The 18,635-nt window shown below is 48.9% G+C and overlaps 1 protein-coding gene across 2 annotated transcripts in view; it reads left to right on the top strand.

Moving 5' to 3' along the window:
- Positions 1-18,635, top strand: part of Nol4l (nucleolar protein 4 like) — a 143,865-nt gene that overhangs the window by 76,521 nt on the left and 48,709 nt on the right. The window lies entirely within an intron of this gene.

The raw sequence follows: 18,635 nt of genomic DNA, 5'->3' as shown, positions 1-18,635 counted from the left end.
GAGCATTGCTCCTAAGAGGGTCTTCAGTGAGACCCTGGAAAGTTGACCTTGTCAGACTTTCCCTGAGGTTCTGCCACAGTGAGCTATGCAAGAGCCTTAGACCTTGAGTCTTAGGTCTCTCTCTGCGTGTGTCTGCTGCGCCACTCATTTCTTTTCCCCAGGGAGGTGAGAGAGAGGCCCTGGCTGCCTGCCTGTGGCCTCTGTCACTCTTGAGTCCCAGATAGACCAAGAGGATGGGCCTTGGAGGGTGGCCCAGGCTCGATAAGGCCCTGGGGCCTGCCAGCTATCCAAGGCTCCCAGCTGTGGTTTGCTAAGGGCTGTCAGGCACCATGGAAACGGGCTATGAAAAGAACCCTCACACACATACATGCCTGTCTCCCCACACGGTCCACCTCCTAACCCCTCGTGAAGCAAGTGGCTTGTCTTTCCAAGAAGACCGGGTGCACGCTGCCCTTTCCCTCTGCCGCTGCCTGGATCCTGGCAATCCTTCCTCATTTTGGCATCGAATATTGCCATCTTCGGTGACATCTGAATATCCCCCTACCCCTACCCTTGGCCCTTAGGTCTCTGAGGTCTGACCTGGGGAATGGGCTCTTGCCTCCCTACGGAAAGTAGGTCCGAACTCTTGAGTGCATGCTGTCTTGCACTGCCGGCCTCCTTGAAGATGTGCGCATGTGTGCAAAGGGAGGGGTGGGGTGGGGGCCTTGTGGCTGGTTCCATGGTGATATAGCAGGGGCGGTCTGCATAGCAGCTGGGCCCATGCTGCCCGGTTTGAGGAGGATTTAGTTGACTGACCAGACACATGGAGCTCTGACCCTACACTCGTGCCATGCCCAGTCCTTCGAGACTGAAGGAAGCCAGCTTCGCTCTGGGAGCCAGCCTCTTGCATCTGTTTGCCTAGAGCCCTCTCCTGACAGTGCCCCTCCTGAGATGAGTGCATCTGAAACCACATTGCTGGCAGAAAGTGGAGTCTGTGTTGTTTCTACTATGGGGACATCAGGAATCAGGTGTTGCTTCTGTTAATAGTTAAGAAATCTCAGCCCCACTGCACGTCTCCGATGACCACAAGGAGGAACTATGGCCTTTCTTTTCCTGTCGCCATCCACGCTCACTTCTCATGCATTCTTGTCACTTCACTCATCGGTCATGCGAAGAGCGAGGCTTGCAGAGAACCACACAGCCCGGAGCTCAGCCCCGTGGTCCCGGTCACTGCTGTGGCCAGTGTGGTGAAGCTGTGATCTCCTCCTTCATGGGTCCTCTTGTATTTGGCTTACTTTTAAAAATCGTACAGTGGATTCCCTTGCATTGGTGGAAGGAGGGGGATTAGCACCCTTGCTTAGGTACCTTGACAAGGGTCCCGTCACTCACACGTGTGTATGCAACCCCATTCCATGTTCCTGCGCTAGGAATGAGCAGACGTCAGCCTTCCTATCGTCTGACTGGTGGGGACAGACAGTATGCCCAGTAGGTATCTGTGAGCACCGAGGAAGCAATCAACCTGGCACTATGGTACTGTCATCAGGATTGTCCTCTGGGGCCTGTGGGAGCATGGGTACTCGGGCTGTCCAGTAGAGGAACCGTGGCAGAGGTTGGGGAAGGCTCGCCGTAGCAAGGGATGCCTTAGTTGAGATGTGGGTATGACAGGAGGAGAGGGTCCAGGCGAAGGGAGGAACTTGCTCGAAGGAGGACGGGAAGGGCCTGTGGGAGACTCAGAGAGGCTACACAATGAGCTCAAGGATGGGCACGCTGCTGCTGAGGGGCACAGGGGAGCCCACAGCAACGCTTGAGCATTTGGTCTGTACGTGAGAGAACCAGCGCTCATGAAAGGAGACCAACAAGGTGTCCTGGCAAGGCTCGAGCCGCTCCCACCCTAAGGGAGGAGCACGAGGGGTGTGGGTTCCACGTGCGCGGCGAGTGTGGCTGGGTGGAGGGCGGGGAGGCCTCCGAGAGCAGCCAGCTTCCCCCTTGTGCTGTGGGCCGTCCAAGGGCACACCCACCTGGCACACCTGGCAGCTGAAGCAGCAGCACAACCCCAGCCTGGGCCTTCCAAATGTCCGTCTCTAGCGCAGCCCCCTTCCAAGCACAGCAAGGAGCTCTCAAGGTCTCAGCCTCTGAGGCAACACCACTGTCCCTCCTTTACAGCTAGCACATGGCAAAACAAGACAGGACACTGCCCACCCAATTGTTGCTTATCCACTGCAGCTAGGAGGGGCCAAGGACCAGACACCCTGGATTCTTCAGTTTGAGATGGGATTAAAAAAAAAAAAAAAGCAGGGCTGGAGAGATGGCTTAGCAGTTAAGCGCTTGCCTGTGAAGCCTAAGGACCCGGGTTCAAGGCTCGGTTCCCCAGGTCCCACGTTAGCCAGATGCACAAGGGGACGCATGCATCTGGAGTGCGTTTGCAATAGCTGGAGGCCCTGGTGTGCCCATTCTCTCTCTCTCTCTCCCCCGTGTGTGTGTGTGTGTGTGTGTGTGTGTGTGCCTCTTTCTGTCTTTGTCACTCTCAAATAAATAAAAAAAAAAATGGACAAAAAAGATTTAAAAAAACATAGCCTTGTAGTAGTAGCCTCCTTACATAGTGAAGGCAGAGTAGGACTCTCCTTGGGGAAGGTAAATGTCCCTCATCCAAAGCCAGCCTTGGCACAGCTTCTGGCTTTGTCACATCCTGTGTCCCAAGACAAAGGCATTTTCAAATAGCTTAATTCCATTACTGTGGCCACAGAATGCCAATAGAGAACACCTGTAGTGTTTGCAGATTGCTAAGACACCCAGGTCTACAGTAACTGGGGACCTGGGTAGATGATGCCAATAGTAAACAGAGCTCTGCCTCCCGGCACTGTGGAGGAGCAATATCCCAGCAGTGCCTTTTGGTTTTTCCAACACTGTGTGTCCAGGAGACAACAGGAATGCAGAGCATGGGTGCCCTCGCCTTACTCTGAACAGACAGCGAATAGGAGGTAGGATTTCCTTTTACTCTGAACAGAGCCGCAGTGCTTGTATTCAGGTTAATATGCTGGGAACTTGGTCCTTGTCCATGGAGGGTGTTAGGAAATATGGAAATCTGATCTCAGGGGCTGGCACCTGGCAGTTTCCCCACCCTAACAGGAAGCTAGAGACAATATTCACACAGAGGAATGAGCTTCTTCTTGAGGTCTGGCTCACTGCAGCAAATACCTTTAATGTCCTTGACGTACAAGCTGGTCCCCCCATGGAGACCTCCTATGAGGTCCAGGACTGTGGGCACTGTCTGTAAAGGGGCCACAAGGATTTGACGTATGCTAAAGGGATTTTTAAAAATTTTTTTAAATATTTTTTAAATTTTTATTTATTAATTAGAGTTGGGGGGGGGAGAGAGAATGGGCACGCCAGAGCCTCTAGCTACTGCCAATGAACTCCAGATGCATGCACCAGCTTGTGCATCTGGCTTATGTGGGACCTGGAGAGTTGAACCTGGGTCCTTAGGCTTCGCAGGCAAGTGCCTTAACCGCTAAGCCATCTCTCCAGCCCATAAGGAATTATTTTTCCCCTGCCAAGTGTGCCGACCTAGTACTCTAAAGCTAGAGTCAGGAAGCTCTGAGTTCAAGGCCAGCCTGGGCTCACAAACAAACAGAAAGAGGATTTTTCTTACTTGTAAACACTCACACAAATGCAGCACAGTTGTCCACATGTCTGTAGTTGTGCAGAGGACAGATTCATTTTCTTGGAGAGGGTAAGGGTAGGGAGATTTTGTGAGATGTGGGGTATCTCAGAGAATGGTCAAGAGCATTCTAGAAGCTAAGGTCCAGGGAGGGGTGCCAGCTGCACTCTGGGCTAGAGTTGGCCAGCAGGTGCATCCCAGACTGCAAAGTCTCCAAGTTCCCGTCCAGGGAGTGGGCACGGCACAACCGCTGTGCTTCCTACCACTCACCTTCACATAGCCACTAGTTTGTCTTTTCATCTCATTTGCCTTTCTTTCATCTGCTTCTATTTTTATTTATTTATTTGAGAGTGAAAAAGAGGCGGGGGGTGGGGAGGGAGAGAATGTGTGCACTAGGGCCTCCAGCCACTGCAAACAAACTTGAGACGCATGCGCCACCTTGTGCGTCTGGCTTACATGGGTCCTGGGGAATTGCACTAAGGTCCTTTGGCTTTGTAGGCAAATGCCTTAACTGGTAAGCCATCTCTCCAGTCCCCTCAACTTAAAAATTTTTTTTTTTTTTTTGTGAAGAGAGAGATAGATGGAGGAAGAGAGAATATAGGTACACCAGGGTCTCTAGCCACTACAAACAGCACTCTAGATACATGTGCCACTTTATGCATTTGGCTTTATGTGGGTACTGAGGAATCAAACCCAGGCTGTCAGGCTTTGCAAGTAAGCGGCTTTAACTGCAGATTATGCAATTAGGCAAACAACGCATGGCCTCAATAGAAAAATCAGTAGCCCAGAAGCAAGAGCACGGTGACAAAGATGGCCATCGTTCCCCACTGAGACCTTGTGAGCACCCCAGTGTCCTCTTTCTCAGACTGCCAAGTGGAAGGAGAGCGGCCCCTCTGCCCCTCTGCCCCTCTGCCCCTCTGTGGCTGCTTCCTCAGTTCTGAGTCTCTTTCCCCTCCTGGGTCAGCCAGTGACACATCCTCCCAGCATTCACTCGTTTGTGCGTTCACATATCCGTCCACCCGTCTGTCCTTTTGTGCTCTGTGAGCCAGGGGCGAGGAGATGGGGGCAAGCACGGTCATGTCCCTGGCCATGTGGCTTTGTTCTATAGCTCAGTAAGAAATATCCAGGGAAGGTGGCACACACCTTTAATCCTAAAACTTGGGAGGCAGGGGTAGGAGGATTGGTGTGAATTCGAGGCCAGCCTGGGACTACAGAATGAGTACCGGGTGAGCCTGGGCTAAAGTGAGACCCTACCTCGAAAAAACAAAACAAACAAAAAAGAAATAGGAAAAGCTTAAAGTTGACTCTGGGACTACAGGAAGATCTCTTAAGAAGAGAAGAGGAGGGTACAGGGTGGGGGTTAGTAGGTAGAGGATTTGTTAATTGGGTGCCTGTTTTATGTCCAGTGCATCACACACTTGAGCCCTTGCCTTCAGACTTCAGGGTTGTGTATAGTCCTCATTCTGCTGAGGCTCAAAAAGGTTCAGCTCTGGCTTAGAGTCACAACCACCAAAATGAATGGAAAAATCCAGGTCCTTTCCATCTCCAAACTTTACATCAATGCACCAACCCCTGTCCTATGCAGAGAGAGCAAGTACAGTTGGTCAGTAGAGAGCTGTACTTGGCCTGAGACCAGGGAGCCACCTTAAAGAGAAGAAAAGGGACTCAGGAAAGAGAGGGGACTAGGGAGCATCACCACCAACTTATGACTGCCTTGTCTGCAGGGGGTCCGTGTGCAGTGTGATGTCCCTGTTGTCCTGAGATGCAGTGTTTGACCTGAGACCCCACCGTAGAAACCCCTCCCACATTTGGACTTCCCTGCTTAGAAGCTGAGGCTGGCTCAGCCCTGCCTGGGGCCCCTTTGGTTCCCACAAGCCAACTCTGTTCTGTCCTGGGGGAAGGTGGTCGTCACCTGTCTCCCTCCCCTCTCCAGTTCCTGGAGCAGTGCTAATGTTCCCTAATGGTTTTACAGTTCTCGCAGCCCCCTGAAGCGGTGTTGGTTCCATTGTTCAAGCCCACTCTTCCTTGCCTCCAGTAACCTCCCGCCTGCCTCTCTTCCCTTCTGTTTTGGTCTAGAGTTTTCTCTGAGTCCTGGGGAATGTACAGTAGGGCAGACCCACCTTCCTGGCATCTGCAGGCTTACTTGAGGCCTCCACATAATTGGCCCTCCTGTCCTGCCCCAAAGCAAGCCAGACTGGCACTGCTTCCTGCCAGAGTTTTAGCCCGCTCACCCACTTTACTTGATTCAGCTCTTCACCCTGAAGGCTCTACCACCTGGAGGCTGTGTGGCTTTGATTAAGGCATTCACCTCTCTGTGCTTCTTTATGTGATTATAAATACACAATCATAATATCATATGCCTCCCTCACAAAGGTATTCTAGGAGCTAAGTGACCAGAAAGACATGGCAGGTGCTAGACTGGGCTCATCAGGAGCATGGAGGAAATTCCCGTGACCCCAACTGTGTTGGCAGGAATAGTGTACAATGCTTGTTTAATAGACATATTGGATGACCTTGTCTGAGAGATCAGGGCCATAAAAACAGAGACGGGGGCTGAGAGATGGTTTAGCAGTTAAGGCATTTGCCTGGGAAGCCTAAGGATCCAGGTTCAATTCCCCAGTACCCATGTAAATCAGATGAATAGATGTGCATGCATCTGAAGTTCATTACAGTGGCTGCAGGTCCTGGCATGCTCTCTTTCCCTCCTTGCAAATTTATATATATATATATATATATATATATATATATATATATATATATATATGTGTGTGTGTGTGTGTGTGTGTGTATATATATATGCATGCATGCACATATACATACATACACACACATACACATGGAAACACAGAGCTATGGGGTTGGGGAGATGGCTCAATGGTGAAAGTGCTTACTGCACAAGCATGAGGACCTGAGTTCAGATCCCCAGGACATACGTAGAAATGCCTGGTATGGTAGCATACACCTGTAATCCTAATGCAAGTGCTGAGGAGGCAAAGACAAGTGGATCCCTAGGGCTTACTATCTAACCAACTGGTCTAGCCAAATTGGTTATCTGTCTCAGATAGAGTGAGAGCCTCTGTGTCAAAATAAAATAAAATAAAATAAAAAGGGCAGATAGTGACTTAGGGAGAAGGCACGTAATGTTGACCTCTGGTCTCCACACACACATGCCACTAACATATAAACACACACACACATATACACCACGCACACCCAAATTGGAATACTGCAGTGTGTTTGCTGTAATGAATCTCTTCTTTCTAAGGAGGGTAAGACAGCAGAAAACAGAGGTAAATATCGTCCAGAGACCTGCCAGGTGGTTCAGAGATACCTGCTCATTTTCACAATGGGGTCTGGGCCAGGCCAGGGGAGGGAAGAGAAGCCAGAGATAACGTTGAAACAGGACCAGGGTCTTGGCTTGGCTAGCCAGCCAGCCTTGGCTAAGCGGGTGGAGGAGACCCAGGCCAAGGGAGAGTTCCTTCTCAGTATGGGACCAGCCAGGAGCCAAGCTATCTTGAAGAACTTTCCACAGTCACTTTTAAAATAAATTATCAGGGGCTAGGGAGATGGCTTAGTGGTTAAGCCACATGCCTGCGAAGCCTAAGGATCCAGGTTTGATTCTCCAGGTCCCATATAAGCCAGCTGCTCATAGTGGCACGTGCATCTGGACTTCATTTGCAGTGGCTAGAAGCCCTGGTGCACCCTATCTCTCTCTCTCTCTCTCTCTCTCTCTCTCTCTCTCTCTCTCTCTCTCTCTCTCTCTGACTGGTGGTGCACACCTTTAATTCCAGCACTTGGGAGGCAGAGGTAGGTGGATAGTTGTGAGTTTGAGGCCACCCTGAGACTACATAGTGAATCCCGAGTCAGCCTGGGCAAGAGAGCAAGACCCTACCTCGAAAAACCATTAATTAGTTAATTATAAGATAAGATAAAATATGATCGTTGTGACCATTGTCGTTATTGTTACTGCAGTTCCACAGGTGGAACCCAGGGACTCATATGCTGGGCAGCAGTTCTCCCACTGAGCCACACCCCCAGCCCTATATTCACTTTTTAAATTTTATTATTTTTTTGTTTATTTTTATTTATTGATTTGAGAGCAATAGACAGAGAGAAAGAGGCAGATGTATAATGGGCGCACCAGGGCCTCCAACCACTGCAAATGAACTCCAGATGCATGCGCCCCCCCCCCCGTGCATCTGGCTTACGTGGGTCCTGGAGAATCGAACTGGGATCCTTTGGCTTTGCCAGCAAACACCTTAGTCGCAAAGCCATCTCTCCCGCTCTCAAACATATCTTTTGAAGCCAGATGTGGTGGCGTACACCTTTAATCAGCACTCAGGTGGCAGAGGTAGGAGGATCACTGTGAGTTTGAGGCCCAGAGACTACATAGTGAATTATAGGTCAGCCTGGGCTAGAGTGAGACCCTACCTCAAAAAACCAAAAACAACCAAACTGTGTGTGTGTGTGTGTGTGTATGTGTGTGTGTGTGTGTGTGTCTTTTGCAGCTAGAGAGATGGCTCAGTGGTTAAGAGACTTGCCTGCAAACACTAATGACCTGCGTTCAATTCCTCAGTACCCCTATAAAGCCAGATACACAAAGTGGTGCTTGCATCTGGAATTTATTTGCAATGGCTGGAGGCCTTGACACACCCACTCTCTCTTTCTCCTTCTCTTCCTCTCACTCCCTTCTCTGTCACTCTCTGCTTGCAAATAAAAAAAAAAAAAAAAAAAATTTAAATATCCTTTAGCTGGATGTGGTGGCACACACCTTTAATCCCAGCATTTGGGAGGCAGAGGTAGGAGTATTGCTGCAAGTTCAAGGCCACCCTGAGACTCCATAGTGGATTCCAGGTGAGCCTAGACTAGAGTGAGAACCTACCTTGAAAAACCAAAAAAGGAAAAAAGAAAAAAAATATATATCCTTTATATGGGAATATCATTTCCTTTATCCATTCATCTGTTGATGGGCATTTGTGTTGTTTTTAACTCTTTGTCAAAACCATATTCACTTGTTTCTTTGTTGAGGTAGGGTCTCACTCTAGCTCAGGCTGACCTGGAATTCACTATGTAGTCTCAGGGCGGCCTCGAACTCACGGCAATCCACCTACCTCTGCCTCCCGAGTACTGGGATTAAAGGCATGAGCCACATTGCCTGGACACATTCACTATTTTTTATTGACAACTTCCATGATTACAGATAATAAACCATAATAATTTCCTCCTCTCCCTCACTTTCCCCTTCACAAGTCCACTGTCCATCATATCCCGTCCTCTTCTCAATTAGTCTCTTTTTTTTTTTTGATGTCATCATCTTTTCCTCCTATTATGAAGGTCTTATGTATGTAGTTCCAAGCATTGCAAGGTCATGGATACCCAGGCCATTTTATGTCTGGAAGATTGCATCGTAAGCACACATTCACTTTTTGTTTAATGTGTGTGTAGGTGCGCATGTGTGTGTAAGTACAAAGGCAGATGACAGACAACCTTGGGTGTGGTTCCTCAGAGCACTGTCCACCTTTTATTGGCCTGGCGCTTACCAATGCGACTAGACTGGCTGGCCGTGAGCTCCAGGGACCTTCCTGTCCCTGCTTCCCCACTAGTGGGATGACAGGGACCACCAGACCCCAGCTTTGTGACATGGATTCTGAGGATCAAACTCAGGTCTCCATTCCTGTGAGACAAGCACTTCACCACCTCCCCAGCTCCAGTGTTTGCTTTTTTTTTTTTTAATGAGAGAGAGAGAGAGAGAGAGAGAGAGGGTGGGGGGAGAACTGGTGTGTTAGAGCCTCCATCCATTGCAACTGAACTCCATACATGTGCGCCACCTTGTGCACATGAGCAACCTTGCGTGCTTTCATCTCTGTGTGTCTGGCTTATGTGGGGCCTGGAGAGTTGAACATGGGTCCTTAGGCTTCACAGGCAAGCACCTTAACTGCTAAGCCATCTCTCCAGCCCGGGCTTGCTTTTAAATTATCTTTCAGATCAGGTTTGGAGCAAGGAGGCATTCAAGCAGTATTCTATTCCTTCTCTCCCTGAGCCCTTCCCCATCCTCCTGTGCTTCATGAACTTTCTCAACCTCCTCTTTGCTTTAGGACCCAAGAAAATGGGCAGCCCCACAGTCCTTGGGTCACAGAGCCGGACAGTGCTTGACTGCTGAGCTCCTCAGCCAGCAGGGGCCGTGGGTGTCGGCCTGTAGCCAGGCTTGGGAGCCTGAGCAGTGCAGCTGCTCTCTGCTGGCATCTGCCTCTGGAGGGCTTGGACGGAATAGCAGCACAGGAAAGTGGCTGTGTCTCCTGCTGAAGCTTGGTGTGTGTGACTTTGGGTGGCCTCGTGAGCAAAGGTTTAATGCGTCTCCTTAGAGACCAGTCTGCAAGAAATAGAAATAGAACAGAACTTCCAGACCCGTTGAGAAAATTAAAGAAACAAAGAAAACTTGATCAATGCAGCAGGAATGGTTCAATGGGAGGACCAGAAGAGATAAAATAAGTGGAAAACATAAAGTAAGTTACCAACAGGAACTGGGATGGGACTGTGACTCAATGGTAGAATGTAGCAAGTACAAGGCCCTGAGTTCAGAAACCCAGCACCAAAAAATAAAAATTAAATTTAAAAAAATGCCGCCTGGGGCTGGAGAAGTGGCTTAGCGGATTAAGCGCTTGCCTGTGAAGCCTAAGGACCCCAATTTGAGGCTCAATTCCCCAGGACCCATGTTAGCCAGATGCACAAGGGGGCGCATGCATCTGGAATTCGTTTGCAGTGGCTGGAGGCCCTGGCACGCCCATTCTCTCTCCCTCTCTCTATCTGCCTCTTTCTCTCTCTGTCACTCTCAAATAAATAAATAAAAATAAAATAAAATGCCGCCAGGAGCAAGACTAAACACTAGAAAATGACAAAAAATATGTGTGGGTTGAAACTTACTACAGAATCAAAAAGGCTCAGATGGGTTATTTTTTTTAATAACAAAATGCAACCATTTGGTATTTACAAAATATGTTTTTGATGGCACAAAAACAAAAATGAAAATTAAATAAAGAGGGGGTGTTAATATTAATGCCAAACAAGGGAACATTGGTGGTAGACAAGTGCTGTGTCGGGCAAAGTGGGCTTTGCCACGATGCCAAGGCAGTTTCCCAGGGAAGCTCAGAGCCACTTCTCCTTAGTGAGTCCTTGGGTGGGGAGGTCAGGGGCCTGACCATCTTTCTTCTGTGGCCCTTGGCGTGGCTTTGACTCCACCAGCCTCTCCCGCCATCTCTGCAAATGCCACCGTCTGCATCACAGCATATACATGAATATGGAGACATCTGTGAGAGTGTGGGGTCTCCAGCCTCCCTCACCCTCTTACCCTGGGCTCACCTGCCAAGGCACACGAGGAACCAGGCCTGCTGCCTTGTCCTCTGCACGACCCCCCCGCCCCCCCCCCCCCGCAGCCTTGCTGGTGACGCTCCATCTCTCGTCTCCTCACAGACACCCTCTGCAGCCTCTGGGCTGACTCCCCCCACCCCCACCACTCCTTGCCATGCAGCTGAGTGAGGGGCTCAGCTTGCTGCCCCAGGAGCACAAGGAGAGGCCCAGACAATCACTGGCCACATTTTCCAGGTCTGACTCTCCTACCTCAGTAAAGCCTCGGCACTGTGGAGGAGGTCACACTGCCGCAAGAAAAGCAGAAAGCCATGGAAACATTGACCTTGGCCAAGGCTGCTGCTTGGATTTCTCCAGGCAAGTGCAATAGTGCAGTCCTTGAAGCATTTCCACCAGGGGAGACAAGCCCACAAGGTCTACCCATGACCCCAGGGCAGCTTGCCCTCAGAAATGTCCTTTCGAGCAGCCTCTTATCTTTCCTGTGTTTTTATTTGTATTCATTTCTATCAGTAAAAAATATTTTTAAAAATTATGTAGAAATGAGGCCGTGTGGGGTAGTGTACGACTTTAGTCCCAGCACTAGGGAGGCAAGGGTAAGAGAATGGCTGTGAGTTCGAGGCCAGCCTAAGACTACACAGTGAATTCCATTTCAGCCTGAGCTAAAGCGAGACCCTACCTTGGGGGAAAAAAAAATTATATAGAACCAGTAGGCCCATCGGGCATGGTGGTTCATGTCTTTAATCCCAGCACTCAGGAGGCAGAGGAAGGAGGATAGCCATGAGTTCAAGGCTGCTCTGAGACTACTTAATGAATTCCAGGTCAGGTAGGGCTAGAGCAAGACCCTACCTTGACACACCAAAAAAAAAGACAAGAAAAGAAAAACAGTAGGCCCTGCCCCAGCCTCCTCACTTCAGTTTTTTTAAAATCTCTTAGCCATCTCTTCTGGCATTTTTCTTCTATTTCTCAATAACATGCTCATATGCTAGCCCTTGATTTTCAGCTGGGGCTTTGCTCATCATTGTTGTTTAATTTCTTTCAGTGGAAGACATTAAGACTCTTACACCCTCTCCAGAGCACTCTTACTGCTTCTCCTTCCTCCATCCTGCAATATACCTTTCTGTGCCCCTTCATTTAGGTAAACACTATTTATTATTTACGTTATTATGACTGAGCAAGTAGTATTTGTAGCGGATCCACTTAGCACACCTGACTATATTTCTTTTCTTTGGATTCCCTAGAGTTAGCCATTGCCTATTTCCCCCATCCTTAGACCTTTATCTTTTGACCTTATTTATGCTGGTACATTTGTCATTCCTTTTATTTATTTGTTTGTTTGTTTGGAGGTAGGGTCTCACTGTAGCCCAGGTTGATCTGGAGTATACTCTGTAGGCCCAGGCTGGCCTTGAACTCACAGGGAGCCTCTTAGCTCAGTCTCATGAGTGCTGAGAATAACAGCATATCCCTGCCATACCTGGATGTCATTTAAATTTTTATTTTGTTTGTTCAAGGTAGGGTCTTACTCTAGCCCAGGCTGACCTACAACTCACTCTGTAGTCCCAGGTTGGCCTCAAACTCACAGCAATCCTCCTGCCTCAGCAGTGAGTGCTGAGTGCTGGGATGAAAGATGTGCACCACCATGCCCAGCCCCATTTTTATTTTTATGGGCTCAGATTTATTACTAGTTTTTCTCTAATGGCTTCTGCATTTGAATGTCAAAAACACTTCCCACTTGTGCTTTCTTATAGGACTTTCATGGTTTCATTTTGTGATAGATTATATTTGAAAACAGTTTTAAATTACAGAAAAATTAAGATGAGACAGTTTCCACATTAACCCCCCCCCACACACACACACTGAGCTAGTTTCCCTAACATGCAGCATTTGTTACAAGCAATATATTTTTTTCTTTTTGTTTTTTATTTTTTCAAGGTAGGGTCTTACGCTAGTCCAGGCTGACCTGGAATTCATTATGTAGTCTCAAGATGGCCTTGAACTTATGGTGATCCTCTTGCCTCTGCCTCCAGAGTGCTGAGATTAAAGGCATGCACCACCACACCTGGCATGGCTTTTTATTTACTTATTTGAGAGAGAGAGAGAGAGACAATATTGGTATGCCAGGACCTTTAGCCACTGCAAACAAACTTCAGACATGTGCACCCCTTGAGCACATTGCAACATTGTGCACTGTGTCACTGTGCATCTGGCTTACATGGGACCTGGAGATTCAAACATGAGTTCTTAGGCTTTGTAGGCAAGTGCCTTAACCGCTAAGCCATCTCTCCAGCCCCTTGGCTTTCTTAAAAAATATTTTATTAATTTGCAAGCAGAGAGATACAGAAGGGAGGAGAATAAATGAGTATGGGGGTGCCCGGCCCTCCAGCCACTGCATATGAACTCCAGATACATGCGGCACTTTGTGCATCTGGCTTTACATGGGTACTAGAGAATCAAGCCCAGCTTGTTAGGCTTTGCAGGCAAGTGCCTTAACTGCTTGGGCATTTTTCCAGCCCTCCTTGGGCTTTTTTTTTTTTTTTAATGCCTGTGTGTAGCATGGTGTGTGTGTGCATACATGTGCCCCACGCATATCACTTTTCTATGTAGTCCTTACTCTGGTTTCTCATCAGATTGTATAGACCGTTCACCCTTTACTCTGTAGTTCTTGCTCTTGGTCCCCTTGGCAGCTGAGATTGGCTAACCAGTCAGCCCCAGCAATTCTTTTGTCTCTGCTCTCCACAGGGTAGAGGTTACAGGGGTGCTTGGCTATGCCTAACTTTTTACGGGGGTCGGTGTTGGGTAGTTGAACTTAGCGTAAATCAGGACCCCGGCCCTTATGCTTGCAAGGCAAGTACTCTTAACTAATGAGCCTTCTCCCCAGCCTCTACATTTCAAGTTTTAACCCGTCGTTTTCTGTCCTGGATTCCTTGCAGAATGTATTTCATTGAGCTGTCCTGTATTTTTAAGACTCCTCTCTGAGCTGTGACAGTTTCTCCTTGGTTTTGATGACCTTGACAGTTTTTTTTTTTTTTCAAATGAGAATGTAATTACACAGGATAGTCACTTTTATTTATTTATTTATTTATTTATTTGAGAGCAACAGACACAGAGAGAAAGACAGATAGAGGGAGAGAGAGAGAATGGGTGCGCCAGGGCCTCCAGCCACTGCAAACAAACTCTAGACACGTGCACCCCCTTGTGCTAATGTGGGACCTGGGGAACCGAGCCTCGAACCGGGGTCCATAGGTTTCACAGGCGAGCACTTAACCACTAAGCCATCTCTCCAGCCCACCTTGACAGTTTTTGAAGGGTGCTGGTCGTCACATATTTTGTGGCATTTCAGAATTTCTCTGGTGTCTTTCTCAATATAAAACATAACACTTCAAGCCAGCAGTGTTAGCACATGCCTTTAATCCCAGCCCTCCGGAGGCAGAGGTAGGAGGATCACTGTGAGTTTGAGGCCACCTTGAGACTACATAGTGAATTCCAGGTCAGTCTGGGCTAGACTGGAACCCTACCTAAAAAACAAAACAAACAAAAGCATAACACTTGGTCATTGTGAGGAAGACCATAGTAAACAGAGGCTGCTTTCCTCACATTGTCGCATGGCTCCAGACTATCAACTATCAATGAGATTTATCCATTGTTGGTCTTGATCGTACTTGGCTGAGGTACTTTTTGTCAGGTCTCTTTCCTCTCAGTTGTTCCCACGTCCCATTTCCTAGCTGGGCATGTGTGAGGAAGTCAGTGTGTGCAGCCTAAGCTGAGGAGCGGGACCTTAGGTTGGATTGTTAAGGATGCCTTGACAGTGAGGCCGCAGCACGAGTTGTCTGGAGCCTTTGTGCTCAGGAGAGTTCGTCCACCCTCTTGCATTTATGGACTTGTTCATTTCTGTCAGCATACACTCACTGTTTTTTACTTCCCAGTACCCCTTCATTTTGTTGGTCAATCCTAACCCAGTTTTGGCCATTGGAGCTCTTTAATCTCCACAGTAACTGGGCGTGGTAGTGAACACCTTTAATCCCAACAATCAGGAGGCAGAGGTGGGAGGATCGCCACGGCGAGTCTGGGACTCTATAGTGAGTTCCAGGTCAGCCTGCGCTACAGTGAGATCCTATCTTCAAATAAATAAATAGCCACAACAGCCTGTCTTATCACACATCTGTCAGTGTTTGGGTTCTTCAGTGGGTTTGTATTGGTGTTTAGTGTGTCTTTACCTTCTGATATTGTAAGATGCTCTAGGCTCATCTCATATATTTCCTGCCTCAGCTCCAGAATCAGCCATGTTTCCAATGAGCTCCAATTCCTCTTCTCAGGGACTCACACTAAACCCCACTGTGGGGTATGGAGTGTGCTTGCTGCTGTGGTGTCCTTTCCTGTAGGCCTTCTCAGCTGAAGCTTATCCTGGTACACTGTAAGGTACAGATCTTGCCTCACCCTTTATAAATTTTATTTATTTATTTGAGAGAGAAAAAGAGAGTCTCACAGAGAAAAAGAGGCAGATAGATGGGGGGGGGGTGGAGAAAGCGAGAGAGAATGGGCACTCCAGGGCCTGTAGCCACTGCAAATAAACCACAGACACATGCAGCACTGGGGAATCAAACCTGTGTCCTTAACCTTCGCAGGCAAGTGCCTTACCTGCTAAGTCATCTCTCCAGCTCTTGCTTAGCCCTTTTGTATCAGCGTCTTCTACTAAATAACCTGTTTGGGGGATGGGATATAGCACAATGGTAGAACACTTGCTCAGTAGATGGGAATCCCTGTGTTTCATCCCAGGACCACATACTAATTAATAATAACAACAATGAAGAGGAGGAAGAAGAAGAGGCAGTGATGGTGGAGAAGGCAGAGGAGGTAGAGGAGAAGGGAATGATGGACGGGGAGGAGGAAGAGCAGAAGGGAATGGTGGAGGGGGAGGAGGTAGAGCAGAAGGGAATGGTGGAGGGGGAGGAAGAAGAGGAGAAGGAATGGGGGAGGCTTAAAGAAGCCTGTGTTTCTTCATAGCCTTGAGGTGCCACCTTTATACCTTTCCACATTTTTATGTGAGTCAGCATGTGTTTGTATTCAGTCCACTGGCTCTGTTCATGTAGGCCACTACCCTGCTAAACATTCATATTTATCTTTTTATGTTCCTTTTTTTTTCCCCCAAGGTAGGGTTTCGCTGTAGCCCAGGCTGACCTGGAATTCACTCTGTAATCTCAAAGTGGCCTTGAGCCCACGCAATCCTCCTACCTCTACCTCCCGAGTGCAGGGATTAAAGGCGTGCGCCACCACACCTGGCCAGACTTTTTCTTTTAGTATCTCACAGGAATGGCTCCCCTCTTGTTAATTTTCATTTTACTTGCTGTGTGTGTTGTGGGGGGGTGGCAGGGGTCGATGGCTTCTTTAATCCCTAAACATTTTTGTGCCTCTTCTTTGTGGAGAAAGCCCACTGGCCTGACCATCTGAGAACTAAGCTGGGCCACAGGCCTCTTGCAGTCCGGGGTTGACAGTGTGGCCTGATTCACCATCACCCCAGAGCCAGAGTCTAGGGGCTATAAACAGGACAGTGACATTTCCACCTTCCTGGATATGGTGGCAGCCCAAGACAAAGTGACTTCTCAGATGCCTGTTGTTTATAGAGGACAAAGAAAAGTGGGAAAGCTCACAGTGTCCTGTAACAGAGCATCATTGTGAAGATGAACCTACCACTGAACATAGGTGTTGTCTAGAAACTTGCTGTGACTTCCAGACTCTCCAAGAAAACAAGTGTTTCTGTGGTTTTATCAGAGCAGCACTGGTTTGCTGAGGCCTGGGTCCACATCTCCTCTGGCTCCCTGAAGCTGTGCAGGAAAGAGACAAAACAGCCAGTGCCATGTTTCCCTCAGCAGGCTAATAGAGCTGCTGAACCCAAGGGCCTGCTGTCCCCACAGCTCCTCAAGGCTCCTTCCCCTCCTAGGCGGCCTTTTAACTTCATTAGCCAGGGGAAAAAAAAATGTCTGTCCGCAGCACCCATAATTTACCAGTGGAGGCAGGGCGGCTGCCTGGGCTAGGAGTAGAAATCCTGTGCGCAGGCCTGGCCCCAGCAGTGCTTATCTCTGTCAAGGGAAAAGCTGGGCTGGAGGTCAGGAGCCATTCCCTGCGCCTCCATAAATGAAGAGAGCAGTTCTTTCCTCTAAGAGATCTGTGAGGCAGCCTGGGTAGCTGATGCCCAGCTCTGTTCTTAAGGATAAGCGCGACCCAACAGGAAAGGAGGTGTCTTTCCTGGGCTGGGCCAGGGAGGAGCTGCTTGCAACGTCCAGATGGTCACTGAACTGAAGGCCGACCTTGTGACCCTGCTCAGGGAGCAGCCTCATGGAGACCTAGGGGGATCTAGGATCTTGTGCTTATGGCTCATGGTTTGTTTTACTTTTTCCATGCTATTTTTGTGCCTTCCTCCTAGTGAGGGACTACTCCTTGTTCCAGTTTTGGGGTGTCTCTTTCATCCAGAGCTAGGGGAATATTTGGGGCAGAGGGATTTCTCCAGCCCTCAGTGGATTTTTTTTTTTTTTTTTTTTTTGCTTTTCAAGGTAGGGTCTCACTCTAGCTCAGGCTGACCTGGAATTCACTATGTAATCTCAGGGTGGCCTCGAACTCACAGCGATCCTCCTACTTCTGCCTCCCAAGTGCTGGGATTAAAGGCGTGCACCACCACGCCCGGCCTCACTGGCTTTTTATTACCTTCACATTTCTTTTTTCTTTCTTTTTTTTCTTTTTTCTTTTTTGAGGGTGAGGTCTGCCTCTCAAGGCACTAAAATGAAGGCAACTTTTCCTGGGCTGTGGCTTTTACACTCTTGACAGTCATTTTCCTTGTGGGGCCCCTAGGCAGGCCGACATGTCCCCCCAGCAAGGAGGGGCTCCCAAGCCTTGACTCCACGTGGTGGGCGGGCGCCTGGGGCTTTGTAACCAGACCTGGAGGGTGCAGGAGGGATTCAGACACTCCAGCAGCTGATGTCTGGAGATCAATTAGAGATAATGGCTTTGCGTGGACTCAGAGAAGCACGGCCAAGCTTTTGCCTGGTTGTGACTGTGTTTACCTCATTAACAGGCTTGCTCTCTTTTGAGGGTGGATTTGCGCTGGCTGCTTTGTTGGGTGCAGGGGGACCAGCGTAGACCTGGAGCGAGCTGGTAGCTCTTCCACCCCATTCAGACGGAGAGACAGAGGCCCCAGACCCTCACCTTCCCATGGCGGGTGCTTCTAGGGAAATTCCTTCCTTAGTTCACTCAGGAGTCCTTTGTTAGGCTCCTACTATGTGTTGGGTACCATTCTGCATGCAGAGGGTATAGCCCTGGAGAAGACAGGTAACACATCCGCCCTGAGGTCCTCGTAGGCCATGGAGATGACAAATAACTCAAGAAGAAAAAAAAAAAATGCAAAAGGGAGGTGTTCTGGGTGGGCTCAAGATGGAGTAAGGCGATAAGGCTGTGAGTGAGGGGCCTCTGGAAAGGCCGTGTGAGCCCAGCCTGGCTGTTGAGCGCTAGCTAGCCTCTGATGGTGACAGCAGGGCAGATGGCAAGGACAAGGGCCCTGAGGTCGGACAGTTGTTGGGGGACTCAGATGAAGAGCATCAGAGAAGAGCGTTTAAGAAAAGGAATCTGTCAGGCGCCCAGGCTCGTGCCGCTG

The sequence above is a fragment of the Jaculus jaculus genome, chromosome 8 (genome assembly GCF_020740685.1).
Source record: "Jaculus jaculus isolate mJacJac1 chromosome 8, mJacJac1.mat.Y.cur, whole genome shotgun sequence".
Classification (NCBI taxonomy): Eukaryota; Metazoa; Chordata; class Mammalia; order Rodentia; family Dipodidae; genus Jaculus; species Jaculus jaculus.
The sequence above is the reverse complement of the archived record's forward strand: the minus strand, read 5'-3'. Positions and strand labels throughout refer to the sequence as shown.